The sequence below is a fragment of the Mobula birostris genome, chromosome 13, assembly GCF_030028105.1.
Source record: "Mobula birostris isolate sMobBir1 chromosome 13, sMobBir1.hap1, whole genome shotgun sequence".
Classification (NCBI taxonomy): Eukaryota; Metazoa; Chordata; class Chondrichthyes; order Myliobatiformes; family Myliobatidae; genus Mobula; species Mobula birostris.
In genome coordinates, this window is record NC_092382.1 from 59439285 (window position 1) to 59453072 (window position 13788).

Genomic DNA, 13788 nt, shown 5'->3' on the forward strand with positions numbered 1-13788 from the left:
AACAAAATATTGCACCGAGAGAACGGCGGCGGTGGTTGTATGCATAGTGAGTGTGCTGGCCAGTTTGGAGTGTGTCCCCTGGGGCTTTGTGTACGAGCCTTTGGTAATAATGGGTGGTGTTCCCTGGTATTGTGTTTTTACATCAAGCTACAAAAAGTCTCCCTCATGGGCGGCATTTGCAATGATTTACCATATTTTAACCCCTTGTGTTCCTTTTTTTCTGATTTTGCTGTTCAATATTCGGACTGTCAGGCAGATTTTAGTGGCCAGTCGAGCCCGCAGGAGGCTCCGGGAACGAAAGTGTGCAGAGAATGACAAGGACCAGGAGATGGAGAACCGACGCAAATCCATCATTTTGCTCTTTAGTATAACCGGTAGTTTTATATTCTTGTGGGTAACACGAGTGGTATTTTACATCTATCAACGGGTTTCAAAGACGTTTGTTTATTATTCTGTCACTGACCCCCGTTACATCACAGACGAGATATCGGGAATGCTGCAGATTATGAGTTCCTGCACCAACACTTTTATTTACGCCTTGACGCAGAGCAAGTTCCGAAAGGAGCTCAGAAATATTCTGAAATACCCATTGATTCCGATTATGAAACCCATTAGACGTTAGAAATAAATGTTGTAAGTTATTCAGTTGCCTTCATGTTTCTTATTCTGTACCGCCACTTGTGGGTAAATTTAAACCATGTTATGCATTGAGCTATTAAACTAAAACACGAGAAAACCTGCAGATGCTTGAAATAGAAAACAACACACACAGAATCAGAGTTTACTCTTTTCTACATTTGCTGTCTGGTCTGCTGAGCTCCATTAAGATCTTTGTGTGTTGCCTTAGAGTAACAACCCAACTGTTTACAGCGTCCCAGAGGGATCCACTTTGCACCTTACCTCACGCCCCGGTTGCATTGAATGTCGTGGCGAATCATTTACCCCTGTTTCGGGGTTGAAACAGAACTGCCTCATCATGGGATATAATTCCGTCGGTAATAACCACCATTGCACCCGTCATTACCGGTCCTTTCTTTCACCCTCGTTTTCTCCTCTTTCTCAACTTGTAGGTTCTCCTATCTGACATCATGAACTAGTTCCAGTAGCACAATTTTACTGATTTACATATGAAGACAAAATACCATTGTCTTTACTTCAGAGACTGAGAGAGAGAGAGAGAGAGAGAGAGAGAGAGAGAGAGAGAGAGAGAGAGAGAGAGAGAGAGAGGAGGGAGATGTTGTGGACATCTGAAATTATGAAAAGCTGATATTAGGTCTCGAAGGAACATAGGGAACCAACGATACAATCACTCTGTGATTCGGGAGACTGAATAGTGACGAGGAAATGACAAGAGTGAGGAGGATTAAGGGAAATCCCAAGGCATTTTATGCATACACTGTAATTAACATTATGCTGGAGAGAGCGCAGGACCACTCAATGATAAAATTGTGAGTTTATGCCCGGAGCCAGAATTGGCGTGCGAGGTACCAAATAAATACTTTGCATTCATTCGACTTCATGAAGAAGTAGGACATGGAGGAAGAAGTGTGTATGGTGATATTCTCAAAGGGATGATAGTTAGGGAATGTGATCAAAGAGCATTAAGGTCGTAAATAACTCGTTGGGTTTTGTTCACTGGATGTCACAGACCACATGCAGGGAAAGATGTAGTTTAACTTGTCATCACGCTCGGAGAGATTCGGCGGGTGCGGGCGCCCGGTGCTCGGCCGGGAGCCGTGGTCGAGTTGTCGGCGACTTGGCCGGCTCCACCACCGGACTTAGTCTGGCGAGGAGGGTGTGAGAACACCCAGCAGGACTAAAAAAAACAAGGCCTTACAAAGAGTGGATGAGCTCTTTGAGAGCCAACGGCCATATTCCCTGGAAGAGATTAAAGTCTCACCACGTATCTATTTTTTTGTCGTTGTGCTCACAGAAAGAAAGTGTTTTTTTTTGGAGGATCGATCAGGCGGATCGATCGGTGGCTCTTACAGTGTGAAAAGGGAGTGACTGGTGGGGAGTTGTCCATGTGGCCAACTCTTCCCTGGGATGATGATTCCACATCAGAAGAACGGCCCCCTTTGTTGCGGTCACAGTCGATGACTTTTAAAGGATTTCGGAGGACAACGGGAAGATCGACGGCGTCAGCTCGCCTGACAATTCAAATCTCTCCCTGTTTCTCTCTCTCTCTCTCCATCACTACTCAACTCAATACCACGAACTGAACTGAACTTTACTCATTATCGTAAGACTATTTATTTACCAGCAGACTTGAAGAAGCTTCGTTTTCATATACATTGCATACTTACTTATATGTAATCATTGCTAACTTGTTTGATTTACCTGCATTTATATTACTGTATTGCGTAGTTACTAACAAATATCATTAGTTAATAGCAATACCGGACTCCAAAGTGTTTTCTATTTCTGCTGGTTATTTAACCCGTCACGGGGTACATGACAATAAAAATAGTTAGTCACAAGTAAAGTCCTCCCCACCACTAAGAACACCTACAAGGAGGGATGTCACAGGAAAACAGCATTCATCATGAAAACGCGCATTGTCCAGGTGATGCTTGTTTAAGGACGCTGTCTTCAGGAAGGAGTTTCAGGAACGTCAATTCCCACAGCACTAGGTTTAGGAATAGCTTTTCCTCCTAAATGATCAGGCTTTTGAATTAGAGGGGAATAATTGCACTCACCCGAACAATGAGCTCACATCAAAGGGCTCCACAACTCAAGTGATTGATACTGACTTCATATTAATTGTTATTTTATTTCTTATTTACATCAGTTCCTTCAGTTAGTCCTGACGAAGGGTCTCGGCCTGAAACGTCGACTGCACCTCTTCCTACAGATGCTGCTTGGCCTGCTGCGTTCACCAGCAACTTTGATGTGTGTTTCTTATTTACATAATTTGTTTTGTTCTTTGTCGTTTGCACATCGGCGTTTTATCCGACTTTGATGTGTGCTGTTCCTCACTGATTCACTTGTGTTTCCTTGTTTTAATGTGCATGCCCGCAAGAAAATGAATCTCGGTAGTAAACGTTGACACACATGTACTTTGACAATAAACTTACCTAGAACATTGAACTTCATAAAGCATGCCTTGTGAGGTTAGGGTGAGTAAGATCAGGACTTTACTTTGCTGGGAAAGCAGGTTGTAATTCAGCAAAGCCGCTGATAAGTATGCTGCAATACGCAAATTAGACAGAGATTCAGCAGTGCTGAATGATGGCGGAGGGAGGGGAAATTATTTTGCTGATTGAGACCTGAAAGAGTACCGAGGTACTTTGTAGAAACTTTTAAAAATAAAGGGCACCACAGAGAACGTAGGAAGATAGGACAACAGAAGGACAGAGAAGGGAACGTATGTCTGGAGACAGAGGAAGTGGGGAAAGCACGAAATGAACAATTCCGGTCAGTATTCATTAAGAAGACTGTCATCGAGGATAGAGAGATCAGGAAGCATATGTTGATATCCCATGGCACTTTGCTAACAAGGTAATGGGAGCGATGGGACACTCAAAGAATAATAAGATGGACAGATCACCAGGAGTAGATGGGATATATCCCAGGTTATTGAGTGAGTGTGGCAAGAAATCAGGGAACTGGCTCCTTCACAGATAGTCCAGAGGACCGTCACGGTAATGATGCCCGGAATAAAAGAGTTACATGTGAGAAATATTTTAGGACCTTGGGCTTTGGTCGATGGAATTTGGAAGAATGAGTCGGGGATCTCAGTGAAATCTATCGAATATTGACAAGTCGAGTTAGAATGGACCTGGAGAGGATTTTGATGTCGTGCTAGAGTCGAGGACCAGCAGGCACAACCTCAGATAAGGACGTCCCTTTAGAAAAGGAACGAGAAGCAATTTCTGTAGCCAGAAAGTTATGAATTTGTGGAATTTATTGCCACGGATAGCCGTGAAAAGCAAGTAACTGGGTATATTTAAAGCGGCAGTTGAGGAGGTGGACAGGTAGTAAGGGTGTCAAATGTGACGAGGAGAAGGCAGGGGAATGGAGTTGAGAGGAATGATATGTATGATATGATATTTATAAGACCATAAGGCATAGGAGCAGAATTCGGCCATCTGGCCCATCGAGTCTGCTCCGCCATTCAATCATGGCTGATCTTTTTTTTTTCTCTCCTCATGACTCCAGTTCCCAGCCCTCTCCCCATAACCTTTGGTGCCATGACTAGTCAAAAAGCTACCAAACTCTGCCTTAAATACGCCCAGCGACCTGGCCTCCACAACTGGATGTGGCAATAAATTCCACAAATTTACCACCATTTGGCCAAATAAATCTCTACGCATCTCTGTTTTGAAAGGGCGCCCCTCCATCCTGACGCTGTGCCCCCTTGTCCGAGACTCCCCTACCATGGGAATCACCCTTTCCACATCTACTCTGTCTAGTCCTTTCAACATTCGAATAGTTTCAATTAGATCCCCCTCTCATCCTTCTGAATTCCCGCGAGTACAGTCCCGGAGTCATCAATCATCCTTGTGAACGTCCTCTAGACTCTCTCCAGTGCTAGCCCATATTTTCTAAGATGAGGCACCCAAAACTGTTCACAATACTCAAGGTGAGGCGTCAGCCGTGATGCAATGGCGGAGATCGGTGAGCCGAATAGCCTAATTTTGCTCCTATATCTTGTGGTATTGAGGCCAAATTTGGTGATAAATTAATGATGAATATCGCTTTTCATGACTCACATAACAAACCGCCTGGCGTCCCTGTGACAAAATTTGGAGGCTTGGATGTTTTTAAGTGACAGTTTCAAAAGTGGTCCCCCCGATTAACATGTCGCGACGAGGATGGGATTCGAACCCACGCGTGCAGAGCACAATGGATTAGCAGTCCATCGCCTTAACCTCTCGGCCACCTCGTCTGCTCTTCCCTCTCTAGTACTCCGAAGTTCTGATTTTCTTCACAGCATTTAAAACTTCTGCTTTAGGCCCACCCATGTGTGTTCAGATTCTAGGCCGAATTACTTTGCTCGCCGTGCTTACCAGAATTCATGGAGTTTGGGTAAGGACAGTTTAGAGAGATATGTGCCAACCACAGGAAACATGGAAATAGGTATTTTATGCACTTTGGACCCCATGGACGTGCTGTGGCATACCTATCGAATCCGTGCTCTGTAACTCGGAGAAACTGTGAATGTTTTGAGTTGTAAAGTGAGATAAATTTATGTCGAATTAAATAAAATCTGAATAGCTTTGTTATCATATTGCTTGATTTCAAGTAAACAGATATTATAGGAATTTGCCATCTGGTTCGAGAATGACGATTTTCCCTGTTTTGGGCAAATGCAATAATCCGATAGTTACCATATTATGACGCGCTGACGGCACGCCCGGCTGTGCGCAGCCGCAGATCCGAACACCCTAACGCTTACCCGACACATACACATGGCTACTCGGTTCGGGAATACCAAACCAACGGCTGAAATACCTAAAAAGAAATCGAGTTCACTCTATCAATAATGTTTTGAATGTGGTGGACCATTTCACTGATTCCAATCCCAGAATATAACGCCGCTGCAAAAGAACGTGGCATGTGCCTTTGAGAATGCCTTTCTGTGTGACAGAAACTAAATATTGTACAGCTCAAAGTAGGAATGCATGGAGAGATATTGACAACAGGTCGAATGTTCACCTGGGATGAAATCATTGCTTGAGTGTCTTTTTAGCTCGGTCAGGAAGCCACTTAACAGGTGGAACCTCCTTTCAGCATTCAGCATGTTCCCTTTCTCACAGAATACGGCCGTGTGGCCTAATGGATAAGGCGTCTGACTTCGATGCTTGATTGGTGGAAGTCATCAGAAGATTGCAGGTTCGAGTCCTGCCACGGTCGTTTTGAAAACCTGGTGGATTCGGTTCCATTCTGTCTCTCACTCCCTGCAACCAATTGGTTGTCTCAATTCCGCGTGGGGATTAACCAGAGTACTACACCCTCAGTGAAAATGTAATGCCTCGTCTTCACAACATATAATATTATGTGGTATTTGTGCAGACACTTTTATAAACAATTGGTTGGAGCTTCTCAGATATTCAGAAGGAGCTTCTGCTGGGAAGGTGAAGTTTATTTCACATTGAGCTCCGTCTCCGAGCACACCTTATCGGCGAGGATTCACCACCCAGCAGTGACGGTACATTCTCCTGTCTCCAACACCCCTCCTCTTCTTGGACTTAGCACGCTGGTTCTCCGCCTGTTCTGGGATATCTTCATCACTAATTGCCAACTAGACATCAACCGCCTCAGCATCAGGAATCCTGACTTCTCCTCATACCGTACCCCTCTGAATGCGCTGCCCTCCCAAATCTCAACCCCCATCCCCAAATTTACCTTCAATAACGCAGACAAAGTGCTGCTGTTGTAGAGTGGCGGACTGACCTCTACCTTGCTGAGACAAGGCGGGAACTCTCAGACACATCTTCATCCCTACACCTTGAATAATCCCGACTGCGGACGATCACAGAACTGTCGCCGGGGTGCGGACGATCACAGAACTGTCTCCGACATTATCACTGTCGTCATCAACTCTGGAGAACCTCCATTCACTGTAGGTAACTCATGGTTCCATTGCCCTGAACTGCTCGCTCTACCTCCGACTCAATTCACAAATCTGATTGTCCAGGTAGGCTCATGGTCTCTACCTGCTCCTGCTCCTGCCCCACTGATCCTGTGTTCTCATAGCACCAGTCCATCCTATGCCCCATACTCAGTCCCTTCCCACCTGCATTCGCGAACCTTCCCGTGCCACTCACTAAATTCCAGTTCCCTGGCTATGACCGTCTCATTTTCTCTACGGACGTCCAGTCCCCGTATTAAAAGGCCTTAAAAATCTCCACATTTCTCAAGGAAAGAACCAACCAGTTCCCCTCTATCACCACCATCCTCCGTCTGGCAGAACCGTTCCTCACCTGAACAGTTTCTGCTTCGGTTCCTCCTACTAAGTCCAAATTCAATGGGTAGTCATGGACACTCGTATGAGTCCAGATATGTCTCCCATTTCGTTGGCTAAGTAAAGCAGTCCATGTACCTGCCATGGTCCGGTCCGTGAAATCCGCATTTCCGTTCACAGTCCGGTTCATCGATCCTTATTCCGGGTTTTCCTGTTTTCCCTTGTTCCATTGAGTGCCTTAATTGAGGCACCTGATTCTCGTTTTGAGCTGGCCCGGCGCCAGCAAACGCTCTTCATATCACTAGCCAATCCATCCTAGCATCATTTCTCTGAATCTCCTTGGAACCCTCTCCAGTTTCAGCAATACTTCCTCAGGTAAAGGAACTAAAAGTGCTTACAATACTGCAAGCGAGGCCTCACCAGTGCTTTGTAAAGTCTCTGAATCACATCCTTGCTTTATATTCTAGTCCTCTTGAAATGAAAGCAAACATCGCATGTGTCTTTATCACCACAGATTGAACCTACAAATTAGCCTTTGGGACATTATGGTGCGGTTGTGTACGTCGCAATGGGAGGCCTGTACAAGGACTCCCAAGGCTCTTAGCACCTCAGTTTTATTGCTTGCATTTTCTCTCCTTTTAGAAAGTGTGCTCCTTCATTTTTGATAGCAAAGTGTTCGACCATGTATCTCCCTGCACTGCATCCCATCTGCCACTTCTTTGTCCATTCTCCCAGCCTAAGTTCGTCTGTACCCTCTCTACCTCCGAGAAGGACCTCCTGCTCGTTTCGCTCTGAAGAATCTGTACATGGTGAGTGGAGTGATTCGACTATTCCAGGTTCCAGGTCCCTGCAATGGAACTGTTGGAATGTTTCATTAATTTCATCTGCTTTACCGGTGAGATCAAAAACCGTTTCATGACAATATTCTGTGCCCATTTAGCGCTCGTGTAAGTTTCTTCATCTAATATATTTGCCATCTGTCTACCTGTGCACCAGCAAGACACGTTTAATTAGAAAGAGGACAGTCAACGCACCAGTGTCTACTCTGATTCTGACTATTGGTGGTTGATCGAAGTCTTCGTGTTTACATATTCGTCCCGGCAGTGAACGCATCACGGGATGACATTGTTCCGCATTGCTCGTAAGAAGTGAAAAGTGAGTCAGAGACAATATGGTTGTTCAGCAATATGACAGCATCTCCACCGCCTGGTCATAGCGGTAGTCGGCTTAGTAACCATGCATTCTTTGCCGTTGCCTTCCATATCATGTCTGTCCAGTGATATCTGACATAACCCACTGATACGAGTCGTGAAGGTAATATGACTTGATGCAGGCTCTTCGACTGAAAGAACCATTCCGACCACCTTTTCCGCCAGAGTAAGTCCCAATTTCCTGCGTGCGGACCATATCCCTCTAGGGCCCGCCCTTCTGTGAAACTGTTCTACCTGCCTGATCTACTTCTGGCAGCTCATTCCACATATCCACTGAACTCTTCATGGAAACGTTGCTGCCCACGTTCCTTTCAAATATTCCAATTTCAACTAATTTGGTCTCCTTTGCACAGAAAAAAAAGGCTGTTAACATTCATTTTATCTCTGTTTAAATCTCATTCCCCTCGTCCTGGAATGAACAAATGACAAGCTTGGACAAATTCTTTATATAACCCAGTTCTTGTCCTGAAAACGACATTGTATAATTTACTTGCACTGTTTCCAGTTTATTGGCCTATTTTCTATAATAGAGCGTCCGAAACTCTACATGGCACTCTATCCACAAACTCAACAACGACCTATCATAATGTCTTACTTTTCGTTCCTTCCTGTTGCCCTGAATGAGGAAGGCCGGAATGAGAAAAGGCTTTTCACTATATTTCCGAAATCAGTGAACAGTGAGCCTGTGCCTCTGGGTCCCTCGTATCAACTGTACTGCGGAATGCCCTGCCATTTACAGCACACGTGCTTTGCAAGTTTTATTTCCAAAGTGTAAGACGTTATACTTATCTGCGTTGGAATCCATTCACAACACATCCGCCACTTCTTTAATTGAACCAGGTACGCTTGTAATCAAGAGTAATCTCCCTCAGTATCAACAGCAACGCCTAATTTTGTGTCATGCAGAAACTTCCTGATCAAGACGCGATTTTGCATCAATATTACCGACATAAATAACGATTAACGAACAACAGTGAGCATATCGAGCTGACTACTACACATCCTCACTTGCACCCTTCAGTTCCTTCCCAACTCCTTCCCCATTCTTAGCTCCCCACTCTAGTCATCAACTCTCTACGTTCAGTTCAGCGGCAGTGTGTGGATCGGAATTGTGTTCTATTTCTTATCGTCCAGAGATGTCACCTGACCCGCTGTCCACTATCCCTGCAGCGATTCGTTATTTGTTCTATATGACATTTGTTTGACAAGGAGAAAATGATTTTGAAAAAAAAAATCGCAGGTGCAGTCTCAATAAAGCCCGAAATAACTGTGTGAGGTCTTACAGACATTAACTTACAACAAATACAATGTATAATTTGATCTTCATCACGACTCACTGCACCTCAATCACTCGCCTATTAAACACACTCAGTGATGCTGTCTCTCTGTAGAAGAAGGTGACCATGTATTTCCCATATTGGACTCCAGTCGTAATCACTCAGTTTGACTAAATCACCTTGACTCATCTGGACGTGTGCATCACTGCTCAAATCTCAGTGAGTATTGCCTGGTCCAGTCGAGTTTATTGCCGTGTGCCTCGGGACGGTGAGGTACAGGTACAATAAAAAAACTTGCAGCATCATTGTGGGCTCGAAGAGACAGAGAGCCCGCAAAACATAAATCATACAGCTCTGCATTATTAACAAAAGCTAGATATAAATCTTGTGCCGTTTTCAGACTTGGAAATTATTCCTCGGGCAAACTGATTATATAGATTGGGAACAACTGATCTCCCATCGGTCCCTATTATATCCATTGAGTTAGCATGCCGGCCCAAGAAATGTCTGTTTATTCCCTTTCTTTAAACACACAGACAACAGGGAGAAGGGCAAGGCTCTAATCCTCTTCAGCCAGCCCTGACATTCAATAAGGTCAGGCTGGTCCAAACTTGCTGTCAATCCTACTCCCCATACCACACTTGCCGGTCATATGTTCTCCACCAAATCTTCTTCCATCTCCCTAGGTGAGAGGAGGTAATCTTCTGTCGTCCGCCTTTATTTCTACGCCCTGACAACGCCGCCAACTTCCGATAGAAGCATATGGATATAAATGTTAAAAAACGCGACATTGTTCTGAGATTTTGCTCAGGATTGAGAGGACTTTGGGGAGGCAGAGCCAGTCAGGGTCTGTGGGAGAGAACAACCCCTGGGTGAAACCGTTTTCCGCCATTGGTTAACATATTAGATTGACATCTGCACACACCAATGGCAGCCAGGTATGGTGCATGTCTTTGACGAGGGTTGGTTTGTGGGTTGTTGTCTGATGACGGGAGTGTGCACAGTCGCTACACCCCACCAGTCACAACCGGCGAGGGTGATATTGACGGAAAATTAGCGAACCAGATTATGTACGGCAATGTACGGTCGCTCGCTTGTCAAGAGTGCAATGGAGATTCTGCAGAGCGAGTGACATGAAACTGCGAAAGCTCTTCCCTTTCATGGACCCGTCGGCCCTGTTCAGCGACTGAGTCATAATCTCAAATCCCCCTCCCACCCTCGGCTGAACAATATTTCTTATTGAAAGGAGTAAATATTTTATTGGTTCAAACTTCAATACTTTTTCAGCTAAAATTCACATGATGGTCCTATCTTAACAGAGCACTGAACCAAAGTTCCGGGAACAGATTTATTGGAAAATCGCTACTCCTTCATGTCTTGTTACCTGTTCGCCCCTACGTTGCCGCACCAGTTCACGTCTCCTACCCTATACTCAACCCCAGCTGTGTCGTAAAGGAATATCTATAAACTTCCCACCCCAAATACGCAGTCCTTTCACTGAGCACAAACATCGATTATTGATTGCTGAACGCTTGCTTCAGCCTTGAGAGGAGAGTGTGGGAGTGAGAAGGAAAGAAGTATGTGCAGAGAAGAAAGGAGAAAGAGAGAGAGAGAGAGAGAGAGAGAGAGAGAGAGAGAGAGAGAGAGCAAGAGAGAGAGAGAGAGAGAGAGAGAGAGAGAGAGAGAGAGAGAAGAGAGGGGGGGGGAGAGAATGTGTCTGAGTTTGTGTATGTTACAGAGACGGATAGAGAAAGAGTGAGACATGGAAGTGAAGCTGGGGAGAGAGTCGCATCGTAGACAGGGCAAGAGAGATAAGCGGGGGAGTTTGAAAGGCAGTGGAAGAGAGAGAGTTACACTGCAATTTACCAATTTCATGTTCACTTTGGGCCATCGTTTTCCTCATAGTGTTTTCTTGACCATCAGAATAGTTCACCCCAGCGAGAAAACGAAATGGTTCTTTCCGTCCCTTCATTTAAAGTCGGAAGCTGGAGGGCTCGTAAGTATTGTCACCGTTCGGACGGAGGAGGGAAATAGTTCATGCGTTTACACATGATCTTCCAACAGAGGGAGCAACAGAGGGCGCTACGTTATACTTATTGATGTTACTTCTCCGAGTTTCTTCAATTATAAAGACAATTAACTTTAAATTGGTGCCATTAATTCTTAAAATTCCAGAGTTACTGCTGATTTGGATGCAGGAATTCTGCTCAGTGCGATATATCGTCCCCAGTCTAGCTGAAGGAAGTAGGTTGGTGAACGAAGTGGGGCGCTCTGTATCCATACAGTTGCAGAACTTACCGACATCAATCGCTCTGTTTCTACCCGAAATCTATTCTTAGATACTCGCTTGCAAAATAACAATGTCGTCGCTAAGTAAACTCCGCGAGAAAGGGTTGTTTAAGATTCCTCACCGAGATTGATCAGAGTCGGAGTGAAAATGAACTCTTGGCACTGAGAATGGAAGAGTATTGAAGAGTGTAAGAATCTTAACATTTGCCGCCTGGGTTTGGCAGAGAATGTAGCGTTCAGACAGCAGCCAGGGAGTTATTGACAGGCAGGTGGAGTTCTGGTCCCTCGTGCCTGTAGTGTGACCGCTGCGAGCAGAGCTCGAACCTGCGCGGGGAATCCCCATTGGATTTCAAGTCCAACGCCTTAACCACTCGGTCATCGCAGCTCCATCTATGTTAATCACCCACCGTAGCATTGCACCTGAAGTGATTTATTTTCAGTGATGGAAATGATAAATCACCATTCCAATACAAATAGTATGATTGGACAATGTGGGAATTTGTTTCAGGACAGGTAGGTCAGAATGTGTGTGTAGAGGGATAACACTGGCGTCAGTATCGTCAATGAAGGAGATTTCCACTGCTGGGGATAAAGGTCAGGATTAGAATCAGAGTTATAATGACGGATATATGTATTTTTGTTGTTTTATGGCAGCTGTACTGTGTAACACATATAGAATAATAATATAAGATCATAGGTCCATAAAAAAAAAGGGACAGGAACAGGAATTCGCCCCATTGAGTCTGTTTCGCCAATGTAGCAGCGCTGATTTATGATCCCCTCAACCCCATTCTACTGGGCATGGACATTGACGTCCTTAACAAACAAGAAATTATCAACCACTGCTTCAAATACACCCAATGACTTGGCTTCCATAGCCGTCTGTGACATCTAATTCCTCAGATGCGCCACCCTTTGGATAAATATATTCTGCCTCATCCCTGTTCTAAACTATTATCTTTCTATTCTGAGGCCCCGCTCTCTAATCCTAGACTGCCCCACTATAGGAAAGACCCTCCGTACTACTTTAAATAGGGATTTCAATATTTCATAAATTTCAATGAGATGCCCCTGCAGTGAGCACAGGCACGGAACTATCAGACTCCCCTCGTTTGAACACGATAACCCATGCGTTCCCGGTGTCATTCCAGTGAACCTCCTCTGGACCCTCCGAGTGTCTTCTGACCAACGTTTTATATCTGTCAACATTGTATTGTTGCTTTTATATTCTACTCCTGAACTGAATGTTAAAATTGCATGTTAAAATTCCTTTATCTATGACTAAGCCTTGAAGTAGGCAAGTAGAGAATACTGCACAAGGTCTCCTTGCACCTCTGGTTTCGGAAAACTATCTTCACATAGAGACGTTTGTTATCTTTTTTCCAAGGAGCATCACCGTACTACACGATGATCTATTGACAAATCTTCGCCCATTCTCCTCAACAGTCCCTTGAATCTTGGAACAGGTTGAAGTCAGGCTACCCAGCATATTATTTCCAGTCTTTAGCTTCCCTCCCTTCTTTCAGAGTGGGTGACAATTACAATTTTCCAGTCATCAGGAACCATTCCGGAATGTAGTGATACTTGAAGGAGTACTACTAATGCCTCCAGAATCTCTTCAGCTACCTCTTTCAGAACCCTGGGGTGTAGTCGTCAGGTCCAGGTGACATCTATCTTCAGTACTATTAGCTTCACCAGCACCTTCTCCGTTGTCTTAGCATCTACTCTCACTTTTGTCTCTCCCATACGTTTATTGGTGCCATTATGCTGTTATCTTCCACAGCGCAGACTGACACAAAATATTCATTCAGTTCGCCCATCTTTTATTTTTCGCCCATTACTACTTCTCCCGCCTCATTTTCCAGCCTTCTGATATCCACTCTCGCCTCCCGTTTATTCATATGTCTGAAAAATTTGTATTTTCATCTCTATTATTTTCTATCAATTTTTAGTTTCTTTCCATTGGTTTTTAAAAGTGTCTCAAACCTCCAGCTTCCCACTACTGCTTGCTGTATTATGAGCCCTCACTTTTGCCTTTATGCTAACTTTACTTTCTATTTTCGGCCACGGTTGCCTCATCCTCTCTTTCGAACATTTATTC

General features: G+C 44.6%; 3 non-coding genes across 3 annotated transcripts; 1 reads left to right on the forward strand and 2 right to left on the reverse strand.

The window, feature by feature from the left end:
• Positions 1–4809: 4809 nt before the first annotated feature.
• Positions 4810–4891, reverse strand: trnas-gcu (transfer RNA serine (anticodon GCU)). Its single transcript has one exon. It is a non-coding gene; the product is annotated as a tRNA-Ser (tRNA).
• Positions 4892–5767: 876 nt separating this feature from the next.
• trnar-ucg (transfer RNA arginine (anticodon UCG)) lies at positions 5768–5859 on the forward strand. Its single transcript is given in 2 exon segments — positions 5768–5804; positions 5824–5859. It is a non-coding gene; the product is annotated as a tRNA-Arg (tRNA).
• Positions 5860–11990: 6131 nt separating this feature from the next.
• Positions 11991–12072, reverse strand: trnas-uga (transfer RNA serine (anticodon UGA)). Its single transcript has one exon. It is a non-coding gene; the product is annotated as a tRNA-Ser (tRNA).
• Positions 12073–13788: the final 1716 nt, after the last annotated feature.